The sequence below is a fragment of the Schistocerca americana genome, chromosome 8 (assembly GCF_021461395.2).
Source record: "Schistocerca americana isolate TAMUIC-IGC-003095 chromosome 8, iqSchAmer2.1, whole genome shotgun sequence".
Taxonomy (NCBI): domain Eukaryota; kingdom Metazoa; phylum Arthropoda; class Insecta; order Orthoptera; family Acrididae; genus Schistocerca; species Schistocerca americana.
The window spans coordinates 439,207,081-439,226,572 of record NC_060126.1 but is presented as its reverse complement, the minus strand read 5'-3'; positions in this window follow the sequence as shown (position 1 = coordinate 439,226,572).

Genomic DNA, 19,492 nt, shown 5'->3' with positions numbered 1-19,492 from the left:
CGCCCAGTCCACGCCACACAATCCCTGCTACCCGTGTAGCCGCCTGCTGTGTGTAGTGGATTCCTGACATATCCAGCGGAACCCGATACCCCACCACCCTATGGCGCAAGTCGAGGAATCTGCAGCCCACATGGTCGCAGAACCGTCTCAGCCTCTGATTCAAACCCTCCACTCGGCTCTGTAGGAAAGGTCCGCAGTCAGTCCTGTCGACGATGCTGGAGATGGTGAGCTCTGCTTTCATCCTGATAGCGAGACTGGCAGTCTTCAACAAATCAGATAGACGTCGGAAGCCAGAGAGGATTCCCTCCGATCCATAGCGACACACATCATTGGTGCCGACATGAGCGACCACCTGCAGATGGATGCACCCTGTACCCTTCATGGCATCCGGATGGACCCATTCCACATTTGGAATGACTCCCCCCGGTATGCACACCGAGTGCACATTGGTTTTCTTTCCCTCCCTTGCAGCCATATCCCTAAGGGGCCTCATTACGCTCCTGACGTTTTAGCTCCCAACTACCAGTATGGCCGCCCTCTGCGACCGCCCGGGTCTTGCAGACTGGGAGGCAACCTCTGGAACAGAACAAGCAATCATGTCCGGCCGAAGATCAGTATCAGCCGGAGACAGAACCTGAAACCGGTTCATCACAGACGTGGCAGGGCCGACGTTGGCTCTAGCAGCGATTACTACCACTTTGACGGGGACCTGAATTAACAAACGTAAAGGTCAATTAGCTACCGATTGCAACTTGAAGATCAGGTATAAATATCGGGGGAATAATTTACGGTGCCCTCCTTTTAGGTAGCTGTAGTAGCAATTTTTGTTATTATGTCTTATAAGAACTGCAAACTGAAGAAAATCATTCTCCAGAAGTGATTAGGTTCTGCAGCATCACCTGACGCCGTTAACAAAATGAGTAAATAATATTCGTTTTGCTATTAAATACGTGAAAATAATTTTTATTACATAGGATTTCTTTGGCACTACTGCTGACACGTAATAAAACAGATGAATCCACAACATGACACTGATTACAAAACGCGAACATCAACAAAGACATTTCATAAACTGCAAATAACATATTATTTCATCTGCATCTATATTTCACAAGCCACATTAAGGTGTTTGATACAGGGAAAAATATGTACCACTATCATTTCCCCATTTGTTTACTCGAAGGCCCGAATATTTCGTAGGAAGAACGATTGCTAGTAAACCTCTGTGTGCAAGATATTCTCTAATTTTACCTCCATGGCCTTTTCGAGTGATGTAAGTAGGAGGAATCCATGTATTAACTGACTATTCATGTGACGTTAGCTCTCGGTATTATACAGCTGTGCATACCGTCATTTGAGATCCCTCTGTTGCAGCGTCTGCAACTAAAAGTGACTAAGCATCTCTCTAAAGCTTTCGTGCTTACTAAATAACCGTGTAACTAACGGTGTTGCTCTTGTTTGGCTTTTAGAATGATGATTAGCTTTCAACTAATTGCCAAACGATTGATTTGTAAGCTATCAGTTAGCACACCTGAACTAGAAACTAAATGGCGAAATTTCTGGTGCTAAATCAAGACCCTTATCTCCCTGTTAACTAACCACGAAAGACGTTTAATATACTTTTCTTCACAAGTAACCACGTGAGCATGTGTTGAAAATTGCGATGGTGTGATGTAAAATTCTGTGACAGGGTTTTGTACTCAGCATGATATCGGATGGGTTACTTAGTAAAAGCAAATGTTAAATATCGAATTCACCAGCAGCGAGATTTATCAATATGTAGTAACGCTACACTCATTTTCTGCCCAGCAAACGAACCCGGCACCCACTGTCGCCCTTATCAATCCATAAACAGATATAAACTATTAACTGTTTGCTCATCAGTAGTAAGATGCTCACATATTTGACTAGAAATAATGGCAGCTATCGTTATTGTTGACAATTCATGAAGGGACATTAAAAATGAAAATGAAAATTATTTTTCGCTGCTATTTCGGTGTGCACACACTATGGCTTACAAGGAAATTATAAATATTTTCGTACTGGACCAGGATTCCAACGCAGATACGTCCCATTCATAGAGAACCGAATTCGAACTCCACTCCATGACCAAAATTTTCTGCGTCTCAAATATACATCAATTATGAGCCCTGTGAACGTAATGCCCATTGGGTCATTAAATGAAAAAAAAAATTGTGCGTGTTTACCCGAACAGAATTTCTGTCTTCTGCAACTACCGCCTTTCTTGTGGTGCAATTCTAACAGGCTCTGACCCTGTTGCTGGCGAAGGGATATGATGTTCATGCGGATTCTGAACTATGGTTTAACATAATGTTCTTCACATGGCGTTACCAGAGATGCAGTAGGTCCGTTAGTGAGTGTTAAAAATAAACGATCTAGGTGCGAATCGAACCCACACCACGCAATTATCAAACTGGGATCCACCACTGTACCATAACAGTAATTTCGTGTGCAATGGATACATACCGATTGCAGAATTTAAGAATTTAAGACGCTGCATCAATTACGGTTCAGGTAGTGCAACATCAGACACCAGCTCGTGATGCCAACTGCATTGTTCTTTTCACTTGATTCTGTAATCACTGAAATAAAATCACATAACCTCCCAACACGAGAGGTTTAATTTCGTTCCTCCATTACTGCTGGGAGATTTATTTTCTTATCGATCAGCTCATTTCCTTCCTGCCAGCGAAAGGTGAGAAAATTTGCCCTGTAGTAGATCCACAGCTCGCTATTTTAATGTTGTTGTAGGTGAAGGGCTATAGTTTCCTCTTAAACATCTTAGGCAACAACGTTCTCTGATTTCCCAAAAGTGAAATGCTCATTGTCGAGGGAGGAAGACTTTTAATCAAAGTCCCCAAAGTCTGGGGCAGGTATATCTCTTCGTCTGACGGCACTACGTAAGTACTTATCCTAAGAGGCATCACAAGTTGTATTTGTATAGCTGTAGAAATCGTTAGTTGAAGCAGAGTTTAGCACCTGTAGTAATCGTTCTACTAGAAATTCAGAAGTATTATATACTGAAGGCTGAGTTCATCTTGAAATTGAGGCGTATTTATAATACGGAAGCTACTGGAGATTAAATGTTCTTGATTTCCTCCACAGAGCATTCGAAGTCGTATACACACAACACTACAAACAATGTAAACGATAAAAGCAGCATTGTCCATCTAAACTAGTAACTCTTTGTTTACATCAAATTAAAAAAATAATTATAATGGCCGGATTCGTAGTTCATTCTAAGACTTTTCAGACCTAGCGCTTTAGTTACTACGCTATCCCGCCTTGGCTGAAAGTGTTGTTACAGACGTGTATGGCGTGCTTTAGCGAGATCACCATGACCTGAATCACTACATGAATCTAAATGTTGCTTTAAACCTCTGAAAACGATTTCGTTATTTCTATGTATGAAGATTAGAGACAAAATAATTGCCATGATACTCAAAATAATACTTAAGAGGAATTTATTTATGAAAAATTTTTCGTAGTATGTAGACAGGAATGGATGTGACTTCTGAGGCGAAGAAACGTCCACGGACTACCACGGAGTATCAAGACAATAGTATACTCCAATGCAGTGATGATGACCCATTCAGGACCAGCACAGAAATAAGGAACATCCTTCAACTAAGCGTGAGCAGGTCGACCATACGACGACGTCTCAACGAGAAGGGAAGGTATGGACGAAAATCCGCGTTTATGGAAATGTTGAAAGAGCAACATAGGGCTACTAGGTTAAACTTTGCTCTGGAGTACAGGAATAAGTCACTTTCATACTGGGAGCAAGTTATTTTTAAGGACTAGAAGGTGTTTTCTACTGCGCCAAATAGTTCTGTCCTTGTATATCGCCCACGTCGAGCGAGATTTGGCAGAAACTATGTTCATCAGAGGCAAAGGTGTGGCCGAACTTCTGTAACGGTTTGGGGATGGATATCAGCAGAATGTTGTGACGTTTTGTGGGAACTGGACCGTCCGCTTGCTAGTCATTGCTGCTGCCAAATACTGGAGAACATAATGCTTCCTTCTGTTCGTCAGAGGTTTTAGGGAGGCAGTATAATATTCCAACATGACCGTTCCCCAGTCCATACAGCAAATTGTGTAAAACAATGGTTTCAAATAAATGGAGACATCGATCTCCTGGACTGGCCTCCAAAAGGTACTGACCTCAATCCTGTAGAGCACGTATGGGCAGAGATGGAGAAAATTGTTAGGTGTAGAAGGTCTACACCAACAACCAAGGCATCGCTGTCCGAAGCAGTTCATGACTCATGGGAAGAGCTGTCGCAAAATAACAGATTCATCCGGAAGCTTGTTGCCTCTGTTCCCCGGCGGCTAAATGCTGTTATAGAGGGGAATGGAAACTGGACACTGAATCCATTGTGTCATTGGGGAGGAATCTTTATTACAAATGAACGTTTTGTTTACCGTTCGATTGCTCTTATTGAGCATTTATGTTACTATGAAACAAAAGGAAAATGTGTTTGCCTTAAACTTTTTTTCAAATGAAGGTGTAATATAACTAAATCGAAAAAGATTGATCATCACCAGCTAAGATATTTAATTAAGAGAAGAAGACCATAATATATACATAACTCAATTAGTCTATTTCACTCTTTTTCGGTCATTCAAAGGACTATTGATTTTAAATGATTTTGTGATCATTGATCAAGAAGATCAAGACGTCATGAGAACAATATTTTTTTTCACATGGCAAATGACGTCAAATCCGACGAAGCCATCAAAGTGAAAGAATTAATTTTGTTTGACGTCAGTGAGAAGGCATATTACTTTTAGTTATTTGTGCAGGAAGGACTCCAGTACCGACGGGAGCATAAAAGAGAGATTATTTTTATTTAATACTGAGTGGAAAACACAATACCGAAAGCGAATAATCAGAAAAGTGCGAGTATGGCTCGCACTATGTGAGTTCTGTACAAACACAATTACGTACTTAGATAACAGTAATTCCTTTTGCTTGGTACCCTAGTGCAAGATATTGTATTGGACACCACTTCGGTGACTTGTGTGGCTGGCCGGTGTGGCCGAGCGGTTCTAGGCGCTTCAGTCCGGAACCGCGCGACCGCTACGGTCGCAGGTTCGAAACCTGCCTCGGGCATGGATGTGTGTGGTGTCCTTAGGTTAGTTAGGTTTAAGAAGTTCTAATTCTAGGGGACTGCTGACCTCAGAAGTTAAGTCTCATAGTGCTCAGAGCCATTTTAACCATTTTTTGACTTGTGTGTCCCAAAACTACACCAGTCATCCAAGCGGGGAGAAGCCAAGTACAGTTAAATTGATATACCGAAACACGCGATGTTTGTGCCCAATCGTTACATCGTTGAGAGGTGAACACTGGGTTAAAATGAAGACTGAAAAATCCATGGTATAAACAAGATTCGATCCTGAAACGTTTCTAATTGCAAGCGCGCACTTTACCACTAAACCAGCATGCCGAAAGCTTCCGACCAATATTCGTCCGTAACTTTTGTGGATTACATTTGCGAGTATCTGACCGTTTGACATACCAGGCTGTATCTTTCGAGAGAAGCAACTTAGGAGCTTAAATTTATTTACGCGGTACGGGACCGTAGACCTTAGCACGTGGCACAACTTCTACTTAATATCTTTACATGTCCTGAGAACAAGAGGTCTCAGCAGACGGAAAGACAGGCAGGTGGATAACAAATGGCAAAGAAAATATATTTGTGCGTGCATGTCATTACAAATCAACAATTTTCGAATCTATTCCTTTACTTGTACTTTATTATTTTATGTATCTGCACACACTGCTAAATTCCAAACTTTTGTGGTAGTTCCGTGACGCTCCTGTATGACAAAGAGTATTTCGCGGCCGAATTTACATAATCTGTTGATAATCCTTAACGACTTGGGGTACTTTGAATTAATCAGACAGGCGTTTTTTGTACCTTTATCGTGATGCGTTGTATTTCATTTTTCTGGGTATAGTGCATACTAAATATGGACTTTAGTTATTTCTGTACACGAAACATCGTCGCCGCTATAAATCGTCGCATGAACGAAAAAATAGATATAGAACTACGTGACCACGGGATAGTAAAGCTACAGAAATCACTCATCAGAAGAATGGGCACTGCACCTGCCAGTACACCAACTGGATGATACACGAAGTATGTGAAAGAACTTGCTCCTTTCCTAACATCATTTTACCGTAGATGTCCTGATGAGCCATCCTAATGATAGGAAAAATGCACGGGTTATTCTCATTTCCAGGAAGGGTCGTCGGATAGATGCACAAAACTGTAGGTTTACATTTCTGACGTCGGTCTGTTGTAGAACTTCGTAATATGTTTCCTGCTCGCACATTAAGCAGCTTTCAGAGTTTCAAAACCTACTCTGTAAGAATCAACACGATTTCCGTAAACAAGGTTCGTGTGCAACTCAGAACGCTCTTTTCCCCAACGAGACTCCAGAAAACAGTAGAAACAGGAGACCAGGTAGATGCCTTGACTTCTTACAGTCTTGACTTCTTACAATCGTTTGACAAATACTTAAATTTTGCTCATCATCTGAGATCCATACCAGGTAGGATAGCCAAAATAGAGAAGATCCAAGTAATCCTGTAGTTACTCGATTATTTAATAAGCACGAAAGCGTCAGAGAGTTGCTCATTCAATTCCAGGTGAAGACGTTGGAAAAGAGGCAGCCTCCACGGCGGTATGCTCTACTGTTTAATACCTAGACCGTAGGTAACTTGAAAAGTCGGACAATAAATTGCTTCTTCCTACTTATATCTCGCAGAAAGACGGTGATGATAAAATTAGAGAGATTATAATGCACATAGATGCTTACCAGCAATCGTCCTTCCCACGAAACATTCGTGCCTGGAGCAAACAATTGGAGAAGTGATAGTGATGTAGAAAGTGCCCTGTATCACACACCGTAACACGGCTTGTGAGATGTAGATGAAACAATGTGTTATTCACAGTTTATGAAATGTCTTTGTTGATGTTCGCGTTTTGTAATCATTGTCATGTTGTGGTTTCATCTGTTTTATTATGGGTCAGAGGTAGTGCCAAAGAAATCCTACGAAATAAAAATTATTTTCACGTATGTAATAGCAAAAAGAATATTATTTACTCATTCTGTTAACGGCGTCAGGTGGTGCTACAGAACCTAATCGCTTCTGGAGAATGATTTTCTTTAGTTTGCAGTTCTTATAACAGATAATAAAAATTTGCTACTATAGCTATTTAAAAGGAGGACCCCGTAGAATATTCCACCGATATTTATACCTGATGTTCAAGTTGCAACCAGTAGCTAATTGGCATTTGCGTTTGTCAATTCAGGTCCCCTTCAAAGTGGTAATAATCGGCGCTAGCGCCAACACCGGCCCTGCCACGACTGTGTTGCGTGAGCTTGTCCTGTGGTTACAAGCTGAAGAGGCTTCTCGCGTTAGCAGGCGTCGTCTACCTGTCACCAGTCTAATGGAGAATTGGCAACATTGCAGCATACATTTGGCAGCAGTGTGGCCTTCGAATTACTTCCTGGACTGGTGCAAAAGTTTCCTTCTAGATTCACTCACTAATATCTTATCATTCTCATTAAATATCTTGAATGATTCTCCCCTAGAGGATGATACAGAAGGTATGAAATGAATAATTTTGATGGCAGGAAGCTGGTTTCAACAGAAACTGCAGCTGGTTTCGCTATTTACGTCGCTGTTTAGCTGACGAATCTACGATAGAGACGACAACGAGGCAAGGTTTATTGCAGATGGCCGCTTGTGTAGGGGTAAAGTGTTCGGGCAGGAAATTGCACAGTGCGTCTATTGTCGGTTCATGTACTGGAGGTGACAATGCTTTTTCCTCCTCTGTAAAATAGAATCTCGAAGGCAGATCAACAATAAGTAAAGACATGGAATTAAAACCTCTCCACCAATATATCGCTACCACTATTCTCTAGTCCGTAGATGTATAGACACAACACTTACAGAATTGCACACATGTTAATCCCTTTTTTACTGCTTCTGTCAAATTTGGGGTATTTTTCCTTAAGAAGGTAGACTTTTCTGTACCGTTATCATGGTACGTTGTAACCAATTACTATATTACTACATTGCATACTGGATGGATTTTCGGTAGTTTATTAAACACGACACACAAAAATAAGGGAGATTTTAATCAGCAGCAAAATATGATTCACAACAGTCTGACCAAGTCATCTGTAAAGCATACACTTGACATTTAACGGCAGACATTAACATCCCTGCATTTTGAATATTGTTGTACCTCCAGATTTCGTATTTTACAGCCGTTGTTGCTAAGCGCAAATAAATCACGAAAAGCAACACGATTTCTGCTCTCAAATAAAGGTTTCAGCAATTAATTTAATTTTAATGTGATTAACGAAGAATTGGAGATTTCCGACGTTAAATCGAAAAGTATTTCTCTGTAGATGGAAGGAACTACATAATTACTATATTTGGGCAGATGGTTCTAAAAATGATCAAAGAGCATATACCTTTCCTACAGTCACATGTGTACTAGCAGCATAATGAAGATAATAAAGGCAATCATGACAGTAATCATCGAATTATCTGGTAACCTCACACGCTGCAGTTGTATTTCTCGAACTAAAATATTAGTTGTCATAGAACAAATTTCATATTTGCATCAAATCCGAGCCATCAACACTAGAATGGTCCATATATCATGCAGTTATGAGATTATACTAACATCCGCATTAGAAACTAGCAGGTAAGTAACCAGTTAATCGGGAGAGCCGGATTTTTTTCACAGCTTGTAGGCGCATCGTCGGACATAACAACACAATCAGGACGTGGCCAACTGTAAGTTGCAGTGGTCTGCTGGGTTGATCGTAGTTTGATAATTGCAGAGTATCGGTTTGATTCTCACTCATGGCGTCCATTTCTAACATTCACGAAAAGATCTAATTCACCTATGGTAATGCCAAGTCCAGAATGTTAGGTCGCACGGTGGTTCAGAATCCGCAATAAACACAATACCCCTTCACTACCAACAGCGTCAGAGCCTGTTTAAATGGCGCCATAACAAAGGCGGCAGTCGCCGATGGCACAAAGTCTGTCGTCAGTAAGCTAGCACTAAAACGTTTATTTCATTTAATTTGGGAGTGGTTATTTCATTGACAGGTTGATATTTAATTTGAACTTGATGCGTTGCAATTTTTGGTCCTCGACTGGAATTCGAATTCGGATCTCTAGTAATGGAACGTATCTGGGTTGTAATCCCGGTCCAGCACAAACATATTCATAATTTCATTTTACGCCCTAGCACGTGCACACTGACCTACTACCGAAAAATAATTTGCATATTTATTGTCTGTTCATGAATAGTCAACAATAACGATAGGTACCGTTATTTCTAGTGAAACATGCGAGCATCTCACTAATGGTGAGCCAGCAGTTGATACTTAACGTCTATTTGTGGATGGGAAAAAGAAACAGTATGCGCCGGTTTCGATTCCCGTGGAAGCAAAACAAATTGTACCCTCATCTCATATTGATACAGCTCGTTGCTGGTAAATAAATTCAATTTCAAACATCTGATTTTACTTAGTTAACAGTCTAATAACGTGCTGGGTAGAAAATCACAACATTTTAAATCATAGCATTCCAATTCTCAGCACATGCACACTTGGTTACTTGTGAAGGAGAGTAAATTAAACGTCCTTCGTTGTTAGTTAACAGGACTATAATGGTTTTGATATAGTAGAAAAAGTTTCATAATTTCGTTACAAGTTCAGATGTGTTAACTAATACTGGTGACAACCTTTATATTTCACGTCCCTTTACGGCTAGTCATCATTGTTGATCGTTGCCTCGATCAAGTCCCGGGCATGTGCGAAAGTGTATTTTAGTTCGTAGTGGCTACATCTGCTGGGTGTCTGTCCAGATCCAGAACATACAATTTCGTCATGTCATTTTTATAGTTCAAACATGTGGAGAAATAATTCTTCATGAATAATTAGTACAGTGACGTTACTGATTGTACTCCATTAATATTGTTGTTTCTATTGAGTGTTTACCGCTGTTTATCGCGTTTACTTTAACTAGTTTCTTTAACGACCAGTTTATACAAAAACCAATCGTCACTGGGACATTTAGCAGATGCGGGAAAACCTTATACGGAGGAAAAATACTTCGAACTGTCACATACCTTTCTCAGTCCAGACACTGTCTTAGAATTTCTTGTTCACACAAACATTTATTTTGTTTAAAGATTGCTACATAGTTTAGGTGCCATAGTTAGTTGTTTCAGATTGTAATGAGAAGGTAACCTTTATAAAATCATTGTAACCTGTACAAGCCTTAGGGACTAACTCGTCTCTAATCACGTGTTTTTCTAGTTTTCAAGTATCATTGTGTTATGTTACATTGCACTGATTGCCTTAAAGAACAGTGTTGTCTAGTGGTCTCTCGTGGTATCCATTTTGTGTAGTCGAGCCACTGTACCGCAGAGCGACTAGAGGACCCGCTAGACATCTACATTATATTGGTTGCATGCAAATCAGTGGGATCACAATTCAGGTCGTTCGGATACTTTTGCGCATTACAGTAAATGGCTCGCATCCAGTACATCTGTCCATAATTCTTTTTGTTCTCATAATTCGCTCTCCAATACCTGGCTGCTCCTGTCTCATAATAATACACAGTATGCATTTCTCGTTCTTTATCGAACAACCATCAGTTGTTAAACGACCTTCGCATTAAAAATCCACATGTACCTTCCATCTGTCAACACTAGTAATTCACACTGATGGTCAAATTACATTTCCAAGCAACTGGGAAGCTCAGCCTTGAATACCCTACTAAGATTACTCCAGGACATTTTTAGTCCTTTGTTTATTTCATATCTTACCCATTCAATCACTGTCTTCGGCTCCTTTGTGAGCTGGTTCTTCGTCTTCATTGTTATTAGACGCAATTTTGCTTTCGATTTATGCATCATGCTTTATTTTACTTTTATTGTGTTCGATTTTGAGGTTTAGTTTCGAACCTGCTCTTTTAAGATCTTTCATTCTCTGTTGGATTTATCTACACTTAAGACTGTTTCCAGATTAATGAAGATGGTTTATACTCGGGTGACAAAAGTTATAGAATACCTCCCAATATCGTGTCGGTTCACCTTTTTCCTGTCGTAGTGCAGCAACTCGACCTGGGGTGGATCCAACATGTCGCTGGAAGTCCCCTGCAGATATATTGAGCCATGCTGGCTTTATAGACGCATTTATTACGAAAGTGTTGCCGGTGCATGAGTCTGTGCACGAACTGACTTCTCGATTATGTACAAGATGTGTTTGATGGGATTCGTATCGGGCATCTGGCTGGCCAAATCCTTGATTTGAAATTTCCAGGAGTTTCTTCGAACCACCGCGAAGAGTTGTGGCTCGGTGACATAGCGCATAGATATCTATCAAGATTCCATGTTGTTTGGAAATATGAAGTCCATGAATGGTTGTACAGTCGTGGACAAAACGAGCGAGACCCCTACCCTTTTCGTTATGCTGATCCGCATAGCTCTAAAGTGTGCTACAAAGCATAACAGGCAAGGGGATGAAGTGCTACTAACATACTATTCAAGTTCGCTAAGCTGATGTGCTGAGATAGCTAACACTGGCGAAACTCGCGCTTCGAAGACGCCACAGCATCGTCTGCCACCACTAAGTGGGAAACGAAATACGTAAAATATAAGCCAATGTGTTTTATTCGCATATCTGTGATTATGACTTGGATCTGAAGTGTGGTTATGGATAGCACGTATGCTCAGATTGCGAATCTAACATCACGAATAAAGACAAGGGGAAATGAATTAGGCGTCCTTCCTCTTCCGTAACATCAAATATATTTTAGTTATTCTTTTTTTAAATGAACTGCGCAGAAAATCATTCACCAGATGTGAATAACTTATTAGTTACACCAGATGATATTAACAGCTTGCCGGCGCGGGTTAGCCGTGCGCTCAACGGCGTCACATCGCGGACCGCGCGGCTGCTTGCGCCGTCAGTTCGAATCCTTCCCCAGGCATGGATGTGTCTTAGGTTAGGTAGGTTGAAGTAGTTCTATATCTAGGCGACTGAAGACCTAAGCAGTTTGGTGGCATAGTTCTTAGAGCCGTTTTTTGACCTTTCGCGTATATTTTCTTTACATAAACGACCGTATTCTCAGATTGCGTTGACGTAGCTCACTTTTTTACACAACCAAGGGATCGTATACCGCAGGAACTGCGATACATTTCCCCTTATTATGTCCACCCGTACTCGAGATAAATGGGTTTTAAGGGTTGGTTAGACAGATGGACGGTCAAGAAACTGAGACTAGTAGGGTTCCATTTTTACCGATTTACGTGACGAAATCCTAACAACGAAAATAGCTACCACAGTTACTGAAGATGAGGGCCGCATAATAATTCCCCCTACTCTTTATTAGAAATGTTCCAGTTGCAGTAGATACATCAGCACATTAACCGTAGCTACGCTTTCGACCCAAATTACGTTTACAGGAATGCAAATAAAATCCATTTGCCTATACACGTGGTAATTCAGATCCCACTATTAATGCCACCGTGTTTTGGATGTGCGAGCATTCCCATTGCTAGATACCTTAAGGAACACCTCGGCTAATAAACGTTTTCTGGCTGTGGCACGTCTAATGGAGAATTCGAAACATTGTAGAATACGTTTGGCAGCTACGTCTCCGTTTATTTCCTGGGGTGATGCAGAATTATCCTACCAAATTTACTCGCAAATAACAGCTTATTGCTATTTCGATAAACGTCCCGAATGACTGTCACATAAGCGGTGACATGAAGGTAGACAATTCATGTTTTTGAGTCCAGAAAGCTCTATGCTACAGAAACTGCAGATCATTTTGCCATTTTCATTGCGAAATTGCCGGCTTATTCATGTCTGGGGTAATGATAGAGGGCTGTTTGCCTGGGTTGTCTGCTAGCGTAGTGAAAGGTGTTTTCTACTGCAAGGGAGGTCTGGTTTGTTTTCAGTTATAATCTCGATGGAGGCAGATAGACTATCAGTAAAGGAATTTTAAGAAATTCTCGCACCCCCAATACATTTTATTGCTACCTTCATTCTGTACCGGCGCCCTGTGGATGTCGATATGAAACTCTTGTAGAATTTCATACTTCTTACGGCCTACTTTTTCTGCTTTTGTCAATAATTGAATTGAGTTAAGAGTGGCACTGAATGATTTTGAACTGAATTTCGTTATGAATCTTCACGCATTGCTAAATTTGCACACTTTCACTCTAGGTCAGCAACGGTAATCCAGTATGACTGATCTGAACGTTGACACAGACCATTTTGCGGCCGAATGCGCATAGTATTTTGCTAATTCGTTACGATCTGGGGTCCTTTGTCTCACTAAAACAGTTATGTTATCTCGATAAGCTGAAATTCATTTTTATTACTACAGTTCATTCTAATTAGTTTTCTTCTTTCTTTTATATCTTATATGTAGATGTTGTAAACAAACTAATCAGCATTAATGTAGTCTTACACATGACTGAAAACAGTCTGACAAGTTTAGGATACTTTTTCAATTTCACGCCTGTGCGTAGGATGTTGGTAGCACTTCGTCGCCTTGCCTGTTATGCTGTGTAGCAGACTTTAAAGCTGTGCGGATCAGCATAACGAAAAGGCGAGGGGTCTGACTCGTTTTGTCCACGACTGTACATGGTCTCCAAGTAGTCAAAAATAGCCATTTCCAGTCAATGGTCGATTCAGTTGGACCAAAGGACCCAGTCTATTCCAAGTAAACCCAGCCTACACCATTATGAAGCCACCGACAGCTTGCTCACTGCCTTGTTGACAACTTGTGTTCATGGCTTCGTGGGATCGAGCCCTAACATCAGTTCTTATCAATTGAAAATCTGGAGTCATCTGACCAGACGACAGTTTTCCAGTCGCCTAGGGTCCAATTCACGTGATCATCGGCCCAGGAGAGGTGCTGTAGGCGATGTCGTGCTATTAGCAAAGGCTCTCGGATCGATCTCTGCTGCTGGCATACACCATTAACGCCGAATTTCCTCGCACTGCCCTAACGGCTACTTTCGCCGAACGTCACACACTGATTTCTGCGATTTTTCACTGTTGCTTGTTTGTTAGCACTAACAAGTGCACGCGAATGTCGCTGCTCTCTGTCGCTGAGTGACGACCGTCGGCCACTGAGTTGTCCGTGGTGAGAGGTAATGCCTGAAATTCGGTATTCTCCGCACACTCTTGACGCTGTGGATCTCGGAATATTGAATCCCCAAACGATTTCTGAAATGGAAAGGCCCATTAATCTATTTCCAACTACCATTTCTCGTTCAGACTCAGTTAATTCCTGTCGTGGGGCCATAATCAGGTCGCATAACTTTTGATATGAATCACCTGCGTACAAAAGACTCATCCGCCAATGAACAGCCCTTTTATACCGTAGTTAAGGATCCTATCGCCATCTCTACATGTGCAAATCGCTATCCCATCGCTTTTTGACACTTCAGCGTAGGTATTCAGTGAAGGCTTTCACAACCGGATGTCTTACTGCTAATTACTCTCCCGCGTCGTATGGTCGTGGTCCTCTTAAACTTTTCTATTCCTATCGTTTCGTCCTCAGTTGCACCGGGCATTCTCAGATGTGCTTCTGGTTCGGCGAGTCTTGCCGACTGGTGGACTGTACGTCGCAAAGTGACATCAGTACAGCTAGAAAAGGACGTGTAGAAGTTTACACATTTCGACAGACATAATCATTGTGAAAGCTAGAACTCAACTATCGACTGTCGTCTGTGAATTATAAAACTTAACTATCGCTACTGTGGAGGTGCTGCCCACACATCACTAAGTGTCTTGGCTCCATAAGTTCTATTAAAATTACCTCCATATTTATATGTTTCGTTGGCTTCTTAACGCAGCCGTGAAAAATACACTGTCCAGTCGCATAAACGTGACCACACGTCACATGCCTGAAGAGCCACCTATTGTAGTGCCGATCAGTGCAAGACGTGGAGGAGGGATTGAGTGTGGTTCTGGAAGATACCAACACGCATATAGAGCCATGCCGACTTCAGTGCTGTGACAGCTGCGCTAGATTTGTCGATAGAAGATCCATGGCCCACAGACCAGTTGGGATGGTCGCACAGATTTTCGATTGCGTTTAAATCCGGCGAGTTTGGTGACCAGTGGAGTACGGTAAACTTACCCTGGTGCTCTTCGGACCACGCACGTACACTGCGTACTGTGTGACACGTTGCATTATCCTACTAGTAGGTGGCATCGCGCCACCTCGCTCGGTTTAAGTACAGACATAATCTTCTCAGCTTGTTCCGTTAACGAATAATTTCTGTTATTTCTGGTATCACATCTGAAAGTAAAACCAAAGAATAGCTGTTTATTAGAATTTTTAGTTTCTTTTACGTTATGATAACCCATTATCATATTGTTGTGCCTTTTTCTCTCATTTCTCTCTTTCTAACTCTTTCTATGGGTTTCGTACCTCATCACCGGAATGTGGGAATGTTGGAGCGCAGTCTTAAAATACTTCTTTTTTTATTATTATTATTACACTGAAGTGCCAAAGAAACTGGTACAGACATGCGTGTTTACATACAGAGATATGTAAACGGGCAGAATACAGCGCTGCGGTCGGCAACGCCTATATAACACAACAAATGTCTGGCGCAGTTGTTAGATCGATTACTGACGCTATACTGACAGGTTATCAAGATTTAAGTGAGTTTGAATCTGGTTTTACACGCGGCGCACGAGCGAATGGGGATTTTCCCGGGCGACCATTTCACGAGTGTACCGTGAATATCAGGAATCCGGTAAAACATCAGATCTCCGACACCGCTGCAAGAACCGGAGCAACAACGACTGAAGTGCTACCCTTCCGCAAATTGCTGCATATTCTGAAGCTGGGTAATAAGTAAGTGTCAGCGTGTGAACCATTCAACGGTACATCGTCGTTATGGGCTTTCGGAGTCGAAGGCCCAGTCGTGTACCCATGATGATTGCACGACACAAAGCTTTACGCCTCGCCTGGACCCGTCAACACCGACTTTGGACTTTTGATGACTGGAAACATGTTGCCTGGTCGGAAGAGTCTCTTTTCAAATTATATCGAGAGGATGGACGTGTACTTGTATGGAGACAACCTCATGAATTCATGGACCCTGCATGTCAGCAGGGGACTGTTCTAGTTCGTAGAGGCTCTGTAATGGTGTGGGGTGTGTGCAGCTGGAGTGATATGGGACCCCTGATACGTCTAGATACGACTATGACAGTTGACACGTACGTAAGCATCCTGTCCGATCATCTGCACCCATTCATGTCCATTGTGCATTCCGACAGTCTTCGGAAATTCCAGTGAGGCCATGCGACCTCCCACACGTCCAGAATGGCTGCAGGGTGGCTCCAGGAACACTCTTCTGAGTTTAAACACTTCCGCTGGGCACCAAACCCCCCCTGAAATGAACATTATTGAGGGTACAGCATCTGGGGTGCGGTGCTGAGAAGAGATCTCCACCCCCTAGTACTCTTACGGATTTATGAACAGCCCTGTAGGATTCATGGTGCCAATTCCCTCCAGCACTACTTCAGACATTAGTCGAGTCCATGCTACGTCGTGTTGCGGCACTGTTACGAGCTCGCGGGGGCTCTAACGATATTAGGCACGTGCATCAGTTTCTTTGCTCTTCAGCGGAAAATAAGTTTTGCGTTTCTGTCTGATATTCGTAATACTCATTTTCTTTTTCCTGCTAACAAAAACGTTTGTTCCCGAACATCCGCATACCTCTATTACCTTTCAATAAAACGCACGACTACATTTTAAAATTATATGGTCTTCATACAATCTTCACCTGATACTATTGCCCATTATAAATTAGTATATCTTGAGATTATTAACTAATGGAATTTTTTGTATACAGATAATTAAAAAGTTTTAACCTACGCAACTTCTTGTTTGTAAATGATGTTTGATGATGTTTGGTTTGTGGGGCGCTCAACTGCGCGGCCATCTGAGCCCATACAAAGTTCCAGTTTTTGACTCAGTCGAATCTAGCATGAATGAGGATGATGATGATGATAAAGACAACACAAACACCGAGTCCCCAGGCAGAGAAAATCCCCAGCCCGGCCGGGAATCGAACCCGGGACCCCGTGATCCAGAGACAGCAACACTACCCACTAGACCACGACCTGCGGACTTATATCTAAAAGAGAAGTAGTGAAAGAAGTTACGTTTGAAAGGTTATTGTAATTGTTAGTACACCCAGTTATCGTGTTGGTGCACCGAAGTTGCTCGGCCTGCCCACGGGCCAAAGCCATCGTCTGTGTTTCCTTGTGTCCACAAATCATAGTTGTTTTTCGCACGGACCGGGATATCATCGTTCCTGGTTGTAACAGTTGGCACCTGGGACCCAAAGAACCGTACGCTATTCCGTAAAGTCCCGAACTGTGGTGAGACACTTGCAGGTGTTACACCTTGGCAGACGTACGCCCACAGTAGAAATAGCCTGGGCTTCTCTTCTTCTGAATCTCAGCGCTGTTTCTGGACGTGAGCTGAGCTCCTGCCCAGAGAGTGTCCTAGCAGCTACACCCCCAATTTCCTTACATTGTGTGCCTCCATCGAGAGGATCTAGAAAAGACGCCAGAACTATAAAGACTTCGTTCAGTCTTCTGCTCTGTCATACAGAACAATAAGGAGTCCAAATACCCCATAAAATGGTTTTCTTCGTGAGACTGCTATTAACAGTGTACTATTGGGCTCATACTTTAATAACTTTTGTAGAAGTCCCACGTTTGACTAAACATATAACTGTTAGATTATAAAGAGGTTCGTGCAGTCTGTTGGTGACATGGCGTAAAGGAAGAATAAAGTTTAGTATCTAGTGGCCAGTCATTCAAGATGGAGTACAAGTTTAGATTACGAAAGGATGGGGAAATAAACCACCCTGGCATTTTCCTGGAGCAAAGTAAGGAAGTCAAGGGAAACCTAAATCTGCATGGATTGGTTGGGATTTGAACCATCGTCCCCCCAAACACAAGCCAATAGTGCTATACCAAACAACAGTGGTGGCTTGTGCAGAATTATACTAGTATGCTACAATGTTGTGGCCTATAGGCTTTCGCTTTACAATTAAATTGAATGTATTCATTTTGTGTGTATAAATTGAACTGCTTAAGTTTATTTCAGTTTTTTAATTAATCGTTTAACAGTATGAGGAATAAAGCAAAATGAAAGAAGTGTGATAATAACGGAGACAGTGCCCAAGCAGATGAACTGCCAGTCGATGTACTTGACCACTGGCATACCACCCCAGTATGTGAACAGCTCACGAAAAGTCCCTCATACTCTACATGTAAATCCTTAGACTTTATTTCACCTTTTGCTATGGCTCATTCAGGCGAAGTATTGTAGGAACTTGAAAGGGACATCTACTTGCTTCTACCCACATGGTTTGAGCCAAATTGCTGATCGCTGTCTGACGCCCTCCTGTTTTTAGATTTGTATTTGTAATAGACCTGCTTAACTCTTTTTAAGGCTCACTTGGTCTCCCGATGATCTGCTGGAAGAGTTAAGCTATAAAGTTATTAGGTAACATAGAACAGTGCTTTTGTTCAAATGGCTCTCTGCCTCGTGATGGCTGGGTGTTGTGTGCTGTCCTTAGGTTAGTTAGGTTTAAGTAGTTCTAAGTTCTAGGGGACTGATGACCATCGATGTTAAGTCCCATAGTGCTCAGCGCCATTTGAACCATTTTTTTCAAATGGCTCTACTCACTATGGGACTTAATATCTGGGGTCATCAGTCCCCTAGACTTAGAACTACTTAAACCTAACTAACCTAAGGACATCACACACATAATCATTTCTCCCCGTGTTGGCAGCTGTCAACAAACGTATTCCCATTCCAGAGACGAACATTGGAGATGAGAGATTTTGTAAGAAAGTCTCTTCGCAACGAAAAGCGCCTTTGTTTTAATGATTGCCGGCTTACTTCATTTATCATATCTGTCTCGACACCTCACATATTCCACTATAATACAAAATGAGCTGCCCTTCTTCGATTGTTTTCGATGTCCTCCGCGATTCCAGTTTCGTAAGTATCCCTCACTGCCAGGAGCCCTCTAGCAGAGGACAGACAAACACAGTGTAGATATCTCTTTAATAGACCTACAGCATCCACTAAGTGTCCTGGTAATAAACGCTGTCTTTGATTTATCTTCGGCTCAACATTATCTACAACAGTGTCAAAAATTAAGGAAACAATCGGAAATTTTCAAGGTTGCGTTTATTTTGCCACAAAACAGTATAAACAGGTGATAGTAAAGTGGAAACAATGTATAGAATACAGAACGTATTCAGCTGGAAAATGCATAACGGTAGACAAAAATGTTCTTGTTTTTTTTAATCTAACTTAACGTATTTGAACACACATTCTGACAACTGGTTAACA